Below are 17437 nucleotides of genomic sequence, written 5' to 3' on the forward strand. Positions count from 1 at the left end.
CGCTAACTTTTCCTCTTAAAAAACTAACTTGAAATTAAAAATTAAAATAAATAAACAAATTTTTTAGCTAAAACGACACTCATTTTAAAACGGGGGAGTATTAAATTTAAGAGGCTTTGTCATTCAAAATTAATTCATTGAAAATTAATTTTTGTCACCGTAAAATAAAACATAGTACAGTACACTTGACAGCCGAATTCATACTCTCAAACATAAACAAAAATTGGGTAGTTGTCGGCTTTTAATGCCTTGGAAGTAAGAACAATATAAATGTGCCTAACTTTCACATTAACCAGAATAAGAAAGATACTCCCTCCGTTTCATAATACTTGTCCATTTTAGAGAATAATTTTGTTTCACAATACTTGTCACTTTCAAGTTTCAATGCAACATTAATTATTGTCTTGTCAATAATACCCTTGCATATTTATTGTAGAGAGAGAAAAAAATAAAATGAAATAATAAATGATTAAGGGTATTATAGAAAACACACACATATTTTTATCAAAAATAACAAAATTTATTTGGTTTCTTGGTTAGTGCAATTTCTCCAAAATGGACATGTATTTTGAAACGGAGGAAGTATACGACAGCCGTAAAAGAATAGAATATAGACCATCCAATTTCAAATTTTTACCGAAACAAGTCTTGCACATTAACCTGTCAAAAAGAAAAAGACTTCCACAGTAAACATGTGCATTTACTCTAATTCATTACTACTACTACTACACTTTCTTGACTCATTATTGTTAACATATCAAAATTCAAATGCAATTCTCTCATAATGCCTTATGATAAAAATATTATTCTTATCAGGTTAATCAATTGCAAGTGCGATGTTATTCAATGCCTATAGATCTAAAATTGATTATACGAGGCTAGTAATCAAGCATTACATTATTAATTAAAAGTGTTGAGTTGAATTTTCTCAGAAGATTGAAAGCATTACATTTGGTTGGTCACATTAAATATCAGGGGCAGAGCACTTCAAAATTAGAGGGTAATAGATTCAATAGATTGTCATTACCTCTTAAGAATATTTGAATAAATGTCCTCAATCTTAGCCTGAGTAGAGTGGTCACAATATATTTGGGGACATTGCTAAATAGATTATGAATTGTAAATGTCCTCAATCTTAGCCTGAGCAGAACTTTTACAAACCAAAATCGTTTCACTCTATTAATGACGTCGCCAATTATAATTTATACAACACACTTGAAATAATACTGAATTGTTAATATTGTTAGAACAATTACTTTGTTCATGCACAACAAAAGTTATTATTAATACACTAATAAATATAACATGTTTATTTATAAACTCAAAGTTCTTGATGTATCTATCATGCTGCTTCAGGTAGGTCGTCCAACTCTCCTCCTCCTCCTTCGGTAGGCTTGTTCTTGTGCTCCTTTCCTTTACCCCATATGACAAGGTACAAGCCGGTGCAGATAACACATGCACCAACCAAGCTGCAATTAAATGAGTTGATTTTGGCCAATTAAAACATTATTTGGAAATTCACTTAGTAATTAATTATCTCGATATACATACATACCTTCCTAAAAACATGTTTGAATCAAGAAGAAAGTACTCTGATACAGCCACTATTACCATACAACATGGCATAAAAGATGTGACAAAAACCGCATCCCTCGTCTTCATCACAACGCCTTGCAAATAATAATAGCCTAATCCTGAGCAAAATATACCCTGCATCCAGGACACGGGACACACGTAAGTTCATTTCTCTTAAAAAAGTAATTTCACATTCCATTAAAAAAAATGAAGGAATAACAAATGCAACTTTATTTATACCCTTACCGTGTAAACAGCGGATAGCAACTTTGTATCCCACCTGAATATATTCCATATGTAGGGACCATCCCTTTCCATTACAATGGCTACTGCAGCACCATCGATCGTGCCGAATAGGCATATCAAGGATGTGAGTGACAGTGGCTTAGGGTATGCATCAATTGTAATAGCCTAGGAATTAATTAAAAATACAAACATGCATGTGTTATCCTTATTGATCATTTCATTGAAAATAATTTTTTATATTCTTAAAAATTTACCTGCAAGATTATAAAACAAAGCCCAACTTAAACATCAGACTGTTATAAATACCGCTCCGATCATCATGTGAACTAAACTAAGTTCTAAATTAATGAACTAAACTAATTAATAATAAATAATATATAATAAACTAAACTCACTCCAGCAAACTCAGCACCAGTATCTTCCAAAAGATGGATATTGTCATTTTTGGTGTCTGATTCCTGTTAAATGGAAACAAAACAAAATGCATTAAACTTCATTTTTTATTCACAAAGAGAGAGAGAGAGAGAGAGAGAGAGAGGAAAATACCATTCAAAATAAAGCGAAAAAGGTATTATTACTGTAAAGGCAGTCGCATGTCGATAGACAACGAACACGTAACTGCTTAGTCCGTTGTCCATTGCTGTTTTTGTTACAACGTTCATAATAGCAAATGTTATTTGCATGAACAACACAGCAAGGAAAGGCTTCATTTTTGTAAACAACGGTTGATCTTGTATGTTCGGCATTGCTACAAGCTGATTAATGAAACCAAACTATTTAGGTTGAAGAAGAGTATGAAACAAAATATTTGTCTTGTCTTGTGTATGGAAATTTTTAAGGAGAAGAGTATTTGAAACAAAAATTAATTTTCAATGAATTAATTTTGAATGACAAAGCCTCTTAAATTTAATACTCCCCCGTTTCAAAATGAGTGTCGTTTTAGCTAAAAAAAATTGTTTATTTATTTTAATTTTTAATTTCAAGTTAGTTTTTTAAGAGGAAAAGTTAGCGATTCATCTTATTATTTGTATTTAGTCTTACCTGTCATAAACTATTAGTTTGAAATATTAATCTTATAACTATTTGAGTTCTCTCTATTGAACTCACCTTCATCTAGTTAATTAAGGTATGCTTCTTAGTACCAACACCAAGAAGCGTGACATAAATAATTATTTAGTGGGGCTAAAATTGTGTTAAGTCTAAATATGATATGCTCTATTTTTATAAGTTACAAATGCATGCATGCATACACGCACGCACGCATGTGCGTTGTAACACTCCGTTTTCCCAACGTAAAAATTTCATTTAATTAATCAGAGTAATTCACATAAACGGAATGTCACACTTCTTTTCTTAAAATCATAAACGGAATAATTAACTAATTATCCTTCAAAATTCAATAACATAATATTTAATACTTCGCAGCGGAATTTATTCGAACATCTAAAAATAATTTTGGCACGAATGGCTCATCAAAGCATCTCATAAAAATCCAATTAACAACTTAATCATGTAAATTCATAAGCAATACGTAAGGAATAGAAAAGCATGCAACAAAGTTCCCATCCCGTTACGTATCAGAGCACCTAAAGACACACATGAGAGATAATTCACTCACGACAGCAATCTAACAGCAACTTAAACTCGATCACCTGCAAGTTACTCATACAAAGAGCAACATTTCCAAGCAGAATGAGTGAGATTTCACAAAACAATAATATTAAGCATATAATTCAACAATTATATTTAACAACCTAAAATCATCATAATATTCATCATAGATAATAATATATCATATATCACATCTTTAATAGTTCATATAAAGAATCACAGCTTCAAAAACTTGGCAACTTAAACATCTTTGACTCGACAAATGCGACTCCAACTTGACTATGTAACTTAAACCTCTTATATGCATGTGGTACCAATCCAGGGCATCAAGCCCCCAATGTATTTGAGCGTAAATAGGCTCACAGGGCATCAAGCCCTCAACTTATTTGAGCATAAAAAGGCTCCCAGGGCATCAAGCCCTCAACTTAATTGAACAAAGGCTCCAGGGCATCAAGCCCCCAACAATGAAATGTTAATGCATGGACTCGACCTCTTAACATCTTAAATCGACAACCTCTTATATAATCCAATAATTTGAAACTTCATCATCTTAATCAACTTAGACCGACTCATGCAGCTTAGTTAAATAACAACAGCAACACAACAGTATACAAAAACAGCATGAATAATAATATCAAATGCAAGTCAACAACGTCTCAATTATTCACATATAATTCAAGTAATGCATATACAATTATATCACAATATAATAACATCAAATAATAATCAACATCTTAAAACATCATATATACATATAACACTTCATCAATCATGGACAATATCGTATTCACAACATATACATATATATACTAATTCATCAATCATAAACAACATCATACTCATAAACATATACATTCATATACTAATTCATCAATCATAAACAACATCATACTCATAAACATATACATTCATATACTAATTCATCAATCATATTCAATTATTCACTGTGACTTATGTGCAGTAATTTGACTATAACTCAAGTTCTATAAATCCTTTTGAAGTCAAACCAATGGCATTAGAAAGCTAACATTCATACCTACAACTTTCGTGTTTACACCTAAGACCAATTATGTACCAATCAATACCAGTTTTCATTTCAAATTCGAACAAAGTTGTGCTGAAATTCATAAAAATTCACTGTGACCTACGTGCAGTAATTTGACCATAACTCAAGTTTTATAAATCGTTTTGACGTCAGAACAACGGCATTAGAAAGCTAACATCCATACCTACAACTTTCGTGTTTACACCTAAGACCAATTCTGGACCTATCAATACCAGATTTCATTTCAAATTCGGTGCAGAGATGAAAAGAAAAATCATAAAAAGCAACCCATATTATTCAACTTCACTTTCATTCAAAATCATCACAATCATCACTCTTAACCATAATTCTCAAATTCTCAAAAACTAAACCTACAACATATTAAATACAATTTTCAGAATCATAGATTCAAGATTATTGAATGTTAGTCCCACCCTTACCTTAGATTGATTGACAGCAAGGTTCTACAGACTTCTCATTCTCTGACTCTTCTCTTCTCTTTATTTTCTCCGAAATCCTTGTTTTCACGTAAAAATTATTCTAACATAATTTCTCCTCTTTTATATCACTAACCACTTCTCTTAATTCTACTTAAGCCCACTAAACTTCTTTAATTTCTAATTCAGCCCCCAAGTCTACTTATTCTATTATTTAATCATATTCTAATAAATAATAAAATAAAACCACTTAATAAAATATCAACATACCACATAATCAAATAAATCATATAATTCGACTCTATCTCATTAAAATAATTAAATAAACAAATATAGGCTACTAATATATTTATCAACACATAATAAAATATCACTTATCAAATAAGTTAATTAAATTCTAGAAGAACAGACTCTAAACTCAAATAAATAAATAAATAAAACAAATAATTCAAAGAGGGCGTTACATGCGTGCTCTCATACACAAGTTTTAATATCTCAATAATTTGTTACTTCTGAAAGGGGAATGAAATTTGAACAACTATGTGGAACAACTTATGTGACAATTTCTTTTCTCTCTCTTTTTATCATAAGGCATTATGAGAGAATTGCATTTGAATTTTGATATGTTAACAATAATGAGTCAAGAAAGTGTAGTAGTAGTAGTAATGAATTAGAGTAAATGCACATGCTTACTGTGGAAGTCTTTTTCTTTTTGACAGGTTAATGTGCAAGACTTGTTTCGGTAAAAATTTGAAATTGGATGGTCTGTATACTATTCTTTTACAGCTGTCGTATATCTTTCTTATTATGGTTAATGTGAAAGTTAGGCACATTTATATTGTTCTTACTTCCTAGACATTAAAAGCCGACAACTACCCAATTTTTGTTTATGTTTGAGAGTATGAATTCGGCTGTCAAGTGTACTGTACTATGTTTTATTTTACGGTGACAAAAATTAATTTTCAATGAATTATTAATTTTGAATGACAAAGCCTCTTAAATTTAACACTCCCCTGTTTTAAAATGAGTGTCGTTTTAGCTAAAAAAATTATTTATTTATTTTAATTTTTAATTTCAAGTTAGTTTTTTAAGAGGAAAAGTTAGCGATTCATCTTATTATTTGTATTTAGTCTTACCTGTCATAAACTATTAGTTTGAAATATTAATCTTATAACTATTTGAGTTCTCTCTATTGAACTCGCCTTCATCTAGTTAATTAAGGTATGCTTCTTAGTACCAACACCAAGAAGCGTGACATAAATAATTATTTAGTCGGGCCAAAATTGTGTTAAGTCTAAATATGATATGCTCTATTTTTATAAGTTACAAACGCATGCATGCATACACGCATGCACGCATGTGCGTGCTCTCATACACAAGTTTTAATATCTCAATAATTTGTTACTTCTGAAAGGGGAATGATATTTGAACAACTATGTGGAACAACTTATGTGACAATTTCTTTTCTCTCTCTTTTTATCATAAGGCATTATGAGAGAATTGCATTTGAATTTTGATATGTTAACAATAATGAATGATGGTAGATAAACAACCTTAGGTGGCAAACCCCCTTCTACACCCCTCCATGTGGCATTTTTAAATAATTTTATTAAGGGTAGTTTTATCCATTCTTGTTTTTTCCTTCACCCTCTTCAAACACGTTCTCTTTCTTTCTCCATCCACTTCCCTCTCTCTCCTCCCCCCTTCAACACCACCTACCTCCTCCTTTCACTCACCGACCTCCGTTAACACCACCGTCTGCCTAGTAGTAATTTTGACATAAAATAATTTAGAGATTATATTTTAAGGATTACATAGACTATTTTGTTCCTTACTAGTAGTGATGTCTATCACATTGAAAAATTTAAATTACAATACTATCTTGAACCTCAATTATAAGTAACAAAAAATGTCTATGTTTATTGGACTCAAATACAAGTAAATTAATGTCAACTAATATATGCACATGTCAAGATAGTGCATAATACACGCCACTACTATCTACAGAAAAAAATGAACATATTTGATATCATTATTTCAAAATTGTCATTAAATATCAAAATGGGTCGATATAGGGTAGGATTATTAATCCATTGTACGTACGTAATGTAATAATTCCATTGGAAAGTATATCAAAACGAGTGTAATAAAAGTAGGTTTCCATTTTTGAGGGAATAAAAGTAGGTTTCTAAGAAACAAAAAAATATAAAAGGTTGATGACTAATTTATTATAAGGGTGTTAGATATAGGCTATTGAATACTGTGTGTGACACTAATTAGTAATTATCAATGTAGAATTAAGCCATGGGTAAGTAGTATAATTTAAGAGGAGTTGCCAAGTCTGAAGGAATATATAGGCTGAACTTTTTTTATCAAGAGTTTGCTTCGTCTTTTAATTTTTTTGTTTTCCATAATCTGATTTGTTTTGTGTTTGTTCGTTCACTGAGATGTTAATTGAGATTAAATTGAGAAAAATTGTTTTTATTTTTTATAAAAAGTCTGACTCATTAATCTTTCTCTAAAAAGTTTTGTATTAAATATTTGAGATTGAGACCAAGTTCAATTTAAAAATGTGATCGTGATTAATTGACAAACGCACCGTTAATTAAATTAGTTAAATTCATCAATTATTATGAGCATAGGTGATCGGGTAGGGGATCCCTAAGGAAATTTTTAAGGAGAAGAAGATTTTAACCATATATATACTATTCACAATCTACGTAAGGATCAAAAGATGCAATAATACTAATGTCAATACAAATATTGTCAAATCGGTTGGTCTCCACACCTTGTATATGTATCCTCTGATAAATCTATTGTAGGTAATGTAATTCTTTAATTTGAAAAAGAAAAAAAAAAGAAAAAAATTAATCGATTGTAATTAGTGTTTCTTGATTTGATTTATATTTTCACCTACTTTTGTTCATTATTAGCTAGCATGTTTACCATGCACGAGGTATTTATAGATGGGGAGTAGTGATATACACCCTCCGGTCACTAATATAAGCAAAAATTTGATTTTTAGATTCATTCATTAAATGACGTATGTAGACTTTTATTATAGACTACATACGTCATTTAATGAATGAATCTAAAAATCAAATTTTTGCTTATATTAGTGACCGGAGGGTGTATATCATAAAGAACAAAACAATGCTTATATCAGTATCATTGATACAAATCATTCTTGCAAGTAGCAGGATGAAATTTAAACAAATAAGTATCGAAAATAGTATCGTCAAGAAAAAGTAAACGATCATATTAGGCTTTACTTCCTCCATCTCTATATCTAAACACCCATTTAATTTAATTTTTGTCCTTAAATATAAATCTCTTTTCAAATTACTAGATGCATTTATTATTTTTTTCCTAAACATACCCATATTTAATATTACTATCTTGTCAATATAAAAAGCCAATATTAACATACAAAACAAATACATTGATTACACTGACAACTTTTCTTAAGAAATGTGAAAAAGGGAATGGATGCCTACATTAAGCGTCGGAGGAAGTATTAATTGTCACATTTTGTTCTCCTTATAAAAAAAATCAATTTTCAATGCAAAGGGTATAACAAAGATTTAAATTTGCGTGCCAACCAACCACTGTCTTATAAGCAAAATTTAAACTTATTTCAAAATAAGTTACTTTAATATGGAATGTATTGTTCACGTGACCTTGATCTCGAATACAATGCTGACACGTAGGTAAAGTGTTGGGTAGCCCCATGCTTGATGAATTAAATTAAATTTCTATTGAGGTGAGGTGACCTCGAGTAAGTTGCTGAAAAGTAAGCAAACTTCCTTTTTTTTTTTTTTTTTTTTTTTTTTTTTTTTATAAACTAGGAGAGTGAAAACGATATCAAAAGACTTCATCGACATCCCAATTAGGTTGGCATCTCGAGAGGCCTCCATCCTATGCTGCTACACCCAAGAAAATTTTATTAAAAAAAAGGGAAAAATAATTACAAAAAGAGGGGGGACTAGGCCAATACCCTCAAAAAACATAAAACAAAACAAAAAAGAAAACAACACAGAACAACAGACTTCAATGAAAAACAAATCAGGGAAGCCTGTAATTAGGGAGACCACATCTATCACGAAAGAAATCTAGACTCAAATCAGTTGGGAGATTGTCCATCCAGACCTCCCCAACCCTGTAGTGCCCCAAAGAAGCCAATTTATCCGCACAACAGTTTCCTTAACGAAAAATGTGAGAAGAGATAACCTTAACACCCAACCGGCGAGCATTATGCCATCTGTTACGGAGCATAATAGGAACCAACATAGAATTTGCAAAAATCAGCAAAGCACTAGTGGAGTCGCTCTCTAACCAAATGTTTCTCCACTCTTTACGAGCAGCAAACTCAATAGCAATAATAAAACCAAGCACCTCCGCGTAAAAAACAGACTGAATACCAATATTACAACAAAACGCACCGCGGAAGATACCGAGATGATCACGGAACATCCCCCCACAAGCGGCATGTCCACCTAGCACCGAACCATACATATTCACTTTTAACCAATGAGAAGAAGGGGCCTTCCACAAGACCAAAATGATTTCCTTGATTTTACGGCAATGAAGGGATACCGCAAAAGAATCAAGAAAGGGGCAGTCTGAAGACAAGCACTTTCCATTAGAAGCATTTCCAGACATTGCAATAGAAGAATGAATATGGACCTTTGCTGAGTGCAATGAAGGTGTCACCAAAGAAAAACGAATGGAGTTACGAGCCCACCAAATAGTATTAATTGTATGCAAGACTGCTGCTAAATAGATGTCTGCCACTGGTGAAGAGCATCTTGCTGGCCGACAAGCCATGAGAGAGTCTACGGAAGATGTGTCCATAACACAATTAAGCTTATTCCCTATCCAATTCCAAAGGCGAAAAACAAAGGAGCAGCGACAAAAAGATGTTCAGAAGATTCATCTGTTGTCAAGCATAAACAGCAAACTGACACTACAATACAACCACGTCGTTTAAGGTTTTCATCTATGGGCATTTTACCGTGACGAATCCTCCAATAAATAAAAGAAACAGAAGGCGAAATGGCAGCATTCCAAATTGAATCCGCCCAAGGCAGCAAGGTTTCCCGCGGGCGCATAAAAGAAAGGGTGTCATCCGAGGTATGTATCCAGACCAACACATCTGGCAGCTGACTGTGAGGTAAAATAATACGATCAACTCGACTTTTAATGTCACCAATAGCAGCCATACTCGTAGGTAATAACAAGGCTCAGTTAACAATAGCTTCAGAAAGCCTTCCTTGAAGATGTTCGTGGAACTCGACCTCCAAACTCAACAAATCCACCAAAGGTTCACCTAACCAATTGTCAGTCCAAAAATTTATTCGATCTCCGGTGCCTACTATCCACAAAGAATTCAACACGACGGTGCCTATATGAGCTTTAATTCCCGACCAAACCGAGGATTTAAAACAGCGCTTGCTAGGCTGACCATGTGAGAAATAACGCATCTTAAATAAATTCGACCATTGAGTATCTTTTGCAATTAAATCCCAAGAAAATTTAAGAATCAAAGCCTCGTTAATCAAACGCGTAGGCTTGATATCAAACCCACCTTCAGCCCACGGTCGACACATCACTTTCCAAGCTACCGTGCAAACTTTCCTCGTAAGAACGTCGCCACTCCAAATGAAATTTTTAATCCATGAATCAAGAAGACGAAGCAGCCTTCTATGCCAACGATTAAACGTGGAAAGAGTACACAAGCATCCCATGGATTATTGATTTAACAAGCTGCACCCGTCCCATAATTGACAGAATTCTACCTTTCCAAGTGGCTATTTTTTTTTTAAATTTTATCTGCAATCATACGAAAGTGAATTACCTAGGGCTTTCCTTGAAAAATGGTACAACCAAGTGTTAGCCAATATTTGTGAAAAGGGTATCATTTAATACGGTCAAAGAGTTTGACCTAAGGAGATGGATTTGACTTTACGAAGTTCTATCGAAGATACGTTCGTAGCGAGAATCGAAGATGCTAGTTCCGGTTCGATGGGCGGAAAAGTTATCGAAGAGTAGTTATCTTTGTGGATAAGGTCAAAATATAGTAACGGCTATATTCGATATTCAAATCGAATGGCTATGGCTAGGTAGTTATTATCCTATTTGTATAAATAGTAGTTTTTCTTAGGAAAAACGGGTCACAATTCAATCATACTAAAAACTTACACTCAATACTGTCCGTATGGAAGCGACAAACGAGTCACAAGTTGCAAAGTATGAACATGTGCACCAATTTTCATTAAGTCTATGTAATTTCAATACATTTCTTTAAACATCTTTGCAATTTACTTAATCATTTTTAAGTATTTTCTTTACTGTCATTCGCACCAAACTTCGATTGGATTCAACTGGGTTGGATTCGATTATCCTTATTTTGTTCTTGTTTTTTTATCAAAGTTCTTTAAGAACAAGTATTACGTCTGAAAAAGATAATAAAAGCACAATATGCTCTTAAAATTTACTGGTTGATCTTGCAAGTGAACATTTTTGAAACCAGCGATTATTTACCAAATTTCAATATAAACAAATTGGTACTGAAAACCCCAGTATTTAGGTAGAATTCAGGTAATTCACAAGAAATTCAGGTAATTCACTTACAAATTGGGCTCCCCTTTATCGTCCAAAATCGCCTGTCTATTTTTGAGAGAAACCAGTTTTGCTGATAAGTTTTGAGTGTGAGATACACGCCACTCCTTAAGCGCACCTTTAATTAATTTAAACTTTTCCTTAAGAACAAAATCGGCCCAACCGTAGATTTGAAGCGATCTCCATTTATCACAAAACAAATTGATCATAACCAGGAATATCCTGCCAGCACTTCAACAATCGCAAAGGCCTCGGACCCCAATGAGCAAGTAATAACAATTTTTCTTAGCATGTTGCCTCGGACACCATTAGGCCACATCAGACACCACTCTTCTGAAAGTAGAAATCTGTCCAACCGACTCATGGATCTTCCATCACCCTTGTACCAGGTAAACTTACGCCCATTAAGAGGTAAATCAATCAACACATTATCGACTATAAATTCATTGAAACTGTCGAAATTATCTGACACATGATCTCCTCTAATTGATCGTCTTTCTTCCCTACACCGGATTGCATTAAAATCCCCACACAAACAAATCTTAACCCAATAATTGTAACCGCGATGATAAATTCCAAAGCACTTGTTTTGCTCTCGGATCACACGGGGCATACATATTGAACATATAAAACTCTTCATTAGATTTTATGAATTTACCATGAATCAACAAATAATGATCACCACTTGCCGAAAAACAAACTTCCACCTCCGAAGTATCCCAAATAGTAAGCAATCCCCCAGAGGCCCCGACTGACGGTCTGAAAAAGTAGGCATGTGGTTGAGAACCCCAAATCGACGAGCACATGAAATCATCACAAGATTGAAGTTTGGTTTCTTGAATACAGACAACACACGACACTTTTTCCCTTACTAAATCACGAACCTCCTTCCTCTTCTCCGAACCACCCAGCCTCCTCACATTCCACGACACAACCTTCATCTGACACACCCTCACCCCTCCCCCCTCCACACACACCGCCTACATCCCCCCTCCAACCGTACTCCCTTCCTTCCCATCACCCTTATTTTTTGACTCCCTCTTCCCTTTACCCAACCTAGACAACAGGCTAAACATATTATGAGTATCACCATCAAAATTAACTCCTATAGCTTTCCCAATCCCCCACACATCTTCCACCGCCACCTTTTCATTCCCGTGAAGGACAACCCAATGTTTCCAATCGTTATTAACTGAACCGGAGGATAAGTCGTTATTAACTGTATTATACTATTCATTTAACATCAACTTTTTATGGCTTAATTACACTTTTGATCCTCGTGTTTTGGCCTACTCACGAAACTGGTCATGTCCTTTTAAAACAGAACAAAACGGTCCTTCAATTATCATTTTTGTTGCATTTTTCGTCCTACCCCCCATTTTATTCTCCAAAAACGCAGAGAAATGACAGTTTTAGACCTACCCCTATGCTCAACCATGAAATAAACAAGGAATAAAGCATGTGGGTACAAAGAATCCATTTTATTCAACACACTAACCAAAAAACCCTAATTTCTAAGATATGTTTCAAATTAGGATTTTTTTGGTTAGTGTGTTGAATAGAATAGATTCCTTGTGCCCACATGTTTTATTCCTTGTTGATTTCATGGTTGAGCATAGGGGTAGGTCTAAAACTGTCATTTCTCTGCGTTTCTGGAGTTTGAAAATAGGAGGTAGGACGAAAAATGCAACAAAAATGATAATTGAAGGACCGTTTTGTTCTGTTTTAAAAGGGCAGGACCAGTTTCGTGAGTAGGTCAAAACACGAGGACCAAAAGTGCAATTAAGCCACTTTTTATATGATATATTTTAGTGTTAAATATGTTTTAAGTCCCTATAAAATTACAATTTTAAAAGTTTAGTCCCTACAAATTTTTTATTAACTCTTAGTCCCTATTTGCATTTTATAGGGACTATTTTGGAGGACTAAATATATCCATTTTTTTGTAGAAGTTTTCATTACAAACTACAGTATTTTGAAGGACTAAAATTACAATTAAAATCTTATAGGGACTAAACTTAAAAACTCATGATTTTGTAGGGACTAGAAACATATCTTTATATATAAAAGTTAACCCGTAAGCCAATTTTTAACCTAATTTTAACCTAGATTTTATGATGACTTTTACGTTATTATGTTCAATTAAACCTGTTTAATTAAGAGATAAACTTTAAAAATCGTTCCTCCTATTCCTATAACAATTTCCTCCTATTTTGTTTCCAACACAACAATAAACAGATAAACATAAAAAAAATAAAAATAAAAATCACTCTTATTAACAAATTCTTCCTATTATTTTCATTTAATCAAAATGTTATTTTCAAATGCTTTTGAAATCAAAAACAACAGCTCACTACTAAATCCAATCCAATCCTATTTTCGCTCCTAACAAATTCCCTTTTTCAAAAAAAAAAAAAAAAATCTAACAAATTCACAAATTCCTGTAAGTTTGTTGCAGCTTTTCCAATTCGTGTGCATTAATTAAGGGATGATTTAATCATAATTTGTTAGGCTTTTCATTATATCAGGCTTCCCATTTTTGCAAAATTCAAATTCCCTTCTAATATTAACCACGACCCATACTCCAACTCCCCACAAATTTAGCTGTTTCCAAAACACTTTCACGTATCAAATCTTCCAAAGCACTTTCACGTATCAATTCTCCTTCTCACTATAAATGTGTACCATACAGATAACAAATAAAAAATGATTTACATTTATTGGTTTTGACCGACTATTCTTTAAATTTTATTATAACCTTATATGGTCACCATATTAATTAATATTTTTGTTGTGTAAACAAAAAAGTGACCCCCGGCTCAGCTTTATAAATAACAAGAAACTTATTAAAAGGTTTCAATATAATTGTATCAATTAATCTATTCGGCAAGCAAAATGGTTACAATGCCTAAATTTGTGTTATTAGTTTCTATGTTACTAACAATTTTTCTTGCTTTCCAGTTCAAAGATGCTGAAAGCTCTTTCGTTAGCAAAATCATACTTATTTCTAATATGAATAACATTGTTAACAAATTGTGTCAACCTTAATCCTACTTATTTTGGCGCCAATGAATAATGGCCATTGATTTAGACACCAAATGCATCTCAACCATTGATTTCTAACCTATTTAACTATTCCCTCTAATTATGTACTACTTCTTTCAAGTGCACTGTTCCAATGAAAAAAGGCACCCCACCCCATACTTTTAGCATTTTCTCATGACATTTTTTTTATTGGCTTATGAAAAATTAATTTTCCTACAATTCCAAGATTGACATTGCACTTATCGATCCCCCTACCACTTTGACTACTCTTCTATCTTCTTTCATTTTTCTCTAAGTTTAAACAACTAGCTGAATTTTTGCACTTCAAGATGGACGTTGCATCAGTTTTAGGTGGTCTCTCTCAAATGGTTTACAAATCTCTATCACAACTTTGCCTTTACAAAAAAAAAAAAAATCTGCATATGTTTCTCTCAATTTCATCTTGAACTCCTCTTCAGTTATGTAATTAAATTTCATACAAAGTGGTTCTATCAAATTGAATTTAAACTAGAGTTTTCTTTGGGAAGAAATGAAGCTATTTGACAAAGACCAGAATAGAGCAATTGGGGTTTCCAGGTAGTGGAGTGTTTTAATTCAATTGTGTTCTTTTTAACCTAAAAATTTGCAAGAAATATGTATACATGACCTATGTTGTTCAATTCTACATGCTTTAAAGTAGAATGGCTTATAGAGTTATATTCGTATTTAACCCTGCATAGTCTATTTGTTGTAATGATTTCAAAGATATGTATTTATAAAAAATTGCATTGTCCATGTTTTAGCATTGTCTTTTTAAGTTATTGTGGACTGCTACAAATTGTATTCTGCACCCTGAAATATATGATAATGTCAATTATTATTGCAGCAATGGAAGATACAAGTGACTGAAAAAGCATCTGGTGCCAAAGATTAAGTTGTTATTAGTTCAAGAAGGTTCCAATTATGTTGTGGAAAATACACGCTTACTGGCCATAGATTTAAACTGACTTTGATTGATCGAACCATTTGGATCAAAGTTGAAGAAAGTCTGATACCTTCTAACCATTTTGATTTTGTGTCTTTCAAGGATGTCTTGGACTCGGACAGAGAGGATAAGTACTTAGGTAAGGTAGATTGGTTGAGTATTTTTGTTTTTTTTTAACTGTTGCATATTTCATAGAAAAGGTTATTGATTGTCAAATATACTTTTCAGATGTTATTGGACACGTTGTGGAAAGGGATGAAATACAAGACAAAGAAATCAATGGATCTAAGAGCAAGCTGCTTTACATTACATTGGAAAATTCTGAGTGAGTGCTTTTGGACCTAAGAGCAAGCTGCTTGACATTACATTGGAAGATTATGAGTGAGTGCTCTTTGAAATATACATTATTTGGTTCCTGCAGATTATTTTTTATGCTAATCTCGAACTATTTATGCTAATGTTGCTAGATCACAGAGAATTACCCAAAAAAAAAGAATCAGTAAGAGATTTACCAAAAAAAAAAAATCAGTATCATTTATAATTTATATATGTTGTGTCTATAGGGATCATGAAAAACTATGTAGGGCAAAGATATTGCAGGCTACCTCTTTTTTATATTAGATATTGGATTATTTTGGAGCTTTGTATACCAGACTTTTTTACAAGATCCTCTGGACTAAGTCTTCAACATTGTGTTTTCGAAGTATTGTTTGTTTTGGGTTTCGTTTTGTGTGAGGGGTTGTTATAAACTACCTTTAGTCTTGATTTTGAAACAATATAGAACTTTTTGGTGCATTGGAACAGTTATAGTTTCTTATAAAACATGGTTTTGTTTTTGTAGTTATTTAATTTGATTCATAGATAGTCACGGGTTAGGATTTATTTTTCAACTGCAAATCATTTCAAATTCTCAATTCCTTCAAATATTGTGTCAGGAGCTTGCAATATGTTTTCGATGCGTTTTAATCTCGATAATAAACTTATTTTTATAATATATTTTGTCCTTTTGAAAACAGTTTGTGTGTTTTCATCCAAAATTGTAATACTGATTACAATGGAGCAAGTAATTATACAGTTTGCTTACAGTTTGCACACTTTTTGGAGATGCAAATTTTATAGAAAATTATGTTTTTGTTTCAGGTAAAACTTATTTAAAAGACAATGGAATAGAAACCAAGAGCTTGCCAACAATAAAGGTAAATTAAGTATTGTGAAGAGTTTGTCAAGTCACCACAAGTTTGATAGATTTTAGAGATGGCCATCAACCCGTCTTATGTTTAACATTTGTCATTGTTAGCTTTTATTACCATCATATGTCTATAATATATCTGAAATGAAATGTATTTACTATTCAATTGGGTGAAAGGTTTATAAGCATATATTTATGTGTATTGAACCTTGGTTGTTTGCAGTTTATTAAACATTGAATATCGCATTGCAGTTATGGCATGCTTTTATAATTGAATATGTTTTATGTTTTCTTCTATGTAAATAGTGCGTGAAAGGACTTCTGCTTTGTTGCCATACGATTGCAGAAATATATAGCAGTTGAAATGCAGCTAGAATACAGGTTTGTGTCCGAGTATGTGGGTACGTTTAACATGAATTGGCAGCTTATTAATTAAGAACAATGTTGCCAGAATTCATGGTACTATGATTGTGATTCCTGCTCCCATATTTCATGCTTAATTTGCTGCTGTATATAATTTCTAATGAACATCAACATTTTGTATCCGATGTCATTGCGCTTATATTTCAATAGATATCCATTTCGGAAATATACAATTTTCTTTATGTTTCGAATTGCAATAAAACATACAGATTGAGATACGCTCATTTTGAGAAAACTCATGGACAGGGAAAATGTTATTTAATAAAACAGATTAATATAAA

General features: G+C 32.6%; 1 long non-coding RNA gene and 1 pseudogene across 1 annotated transcript; one reads left to right on the forward strand and one right to left on the reverse strand.

Annotated features, from left to right (window-relative positions):
• Window positions 1-1342: 1342 nt before the first annotated feature.
• Window positions 1343-2531, reverse strand: LOC11421329 (WAT1-related protein At2g37460-like; annotated as a pseudogene).
• Window positions 2532-14734: 12203 nt separating this feature from the next.
• LOC112418612 (uncharacterized) lies at window positions 14735-16990 on the forward strand. The gene is made up of 4 exons (XR_003008714.2): window positions 14735-15156; window positions 15446-15683; window positions 15773-15925; window positions 16685-16990. It is a non-coding gene; the product is annotated as an uncharacterized lncRNA (long non-coding RNA).
• Window positions 16991-17437: the final 447 nt, after the last annotated feature.

The sequence above is a fragment of the Medicago truncatula genome, chromosome 1 (genome assembly GCF_003473485.1).
Source record: "Medicago truncatula cultivar Jemalong A17 chromosome 1, MtrunA17r5.0-ANR, whole genome shotgun sequence".
Lineage (NCBI taxonomy): Eukaryota > Viridiplantae > Streptophyta > Magnoliopsida > Fabales > Fabaceae > Medicago > Medicago truncatula.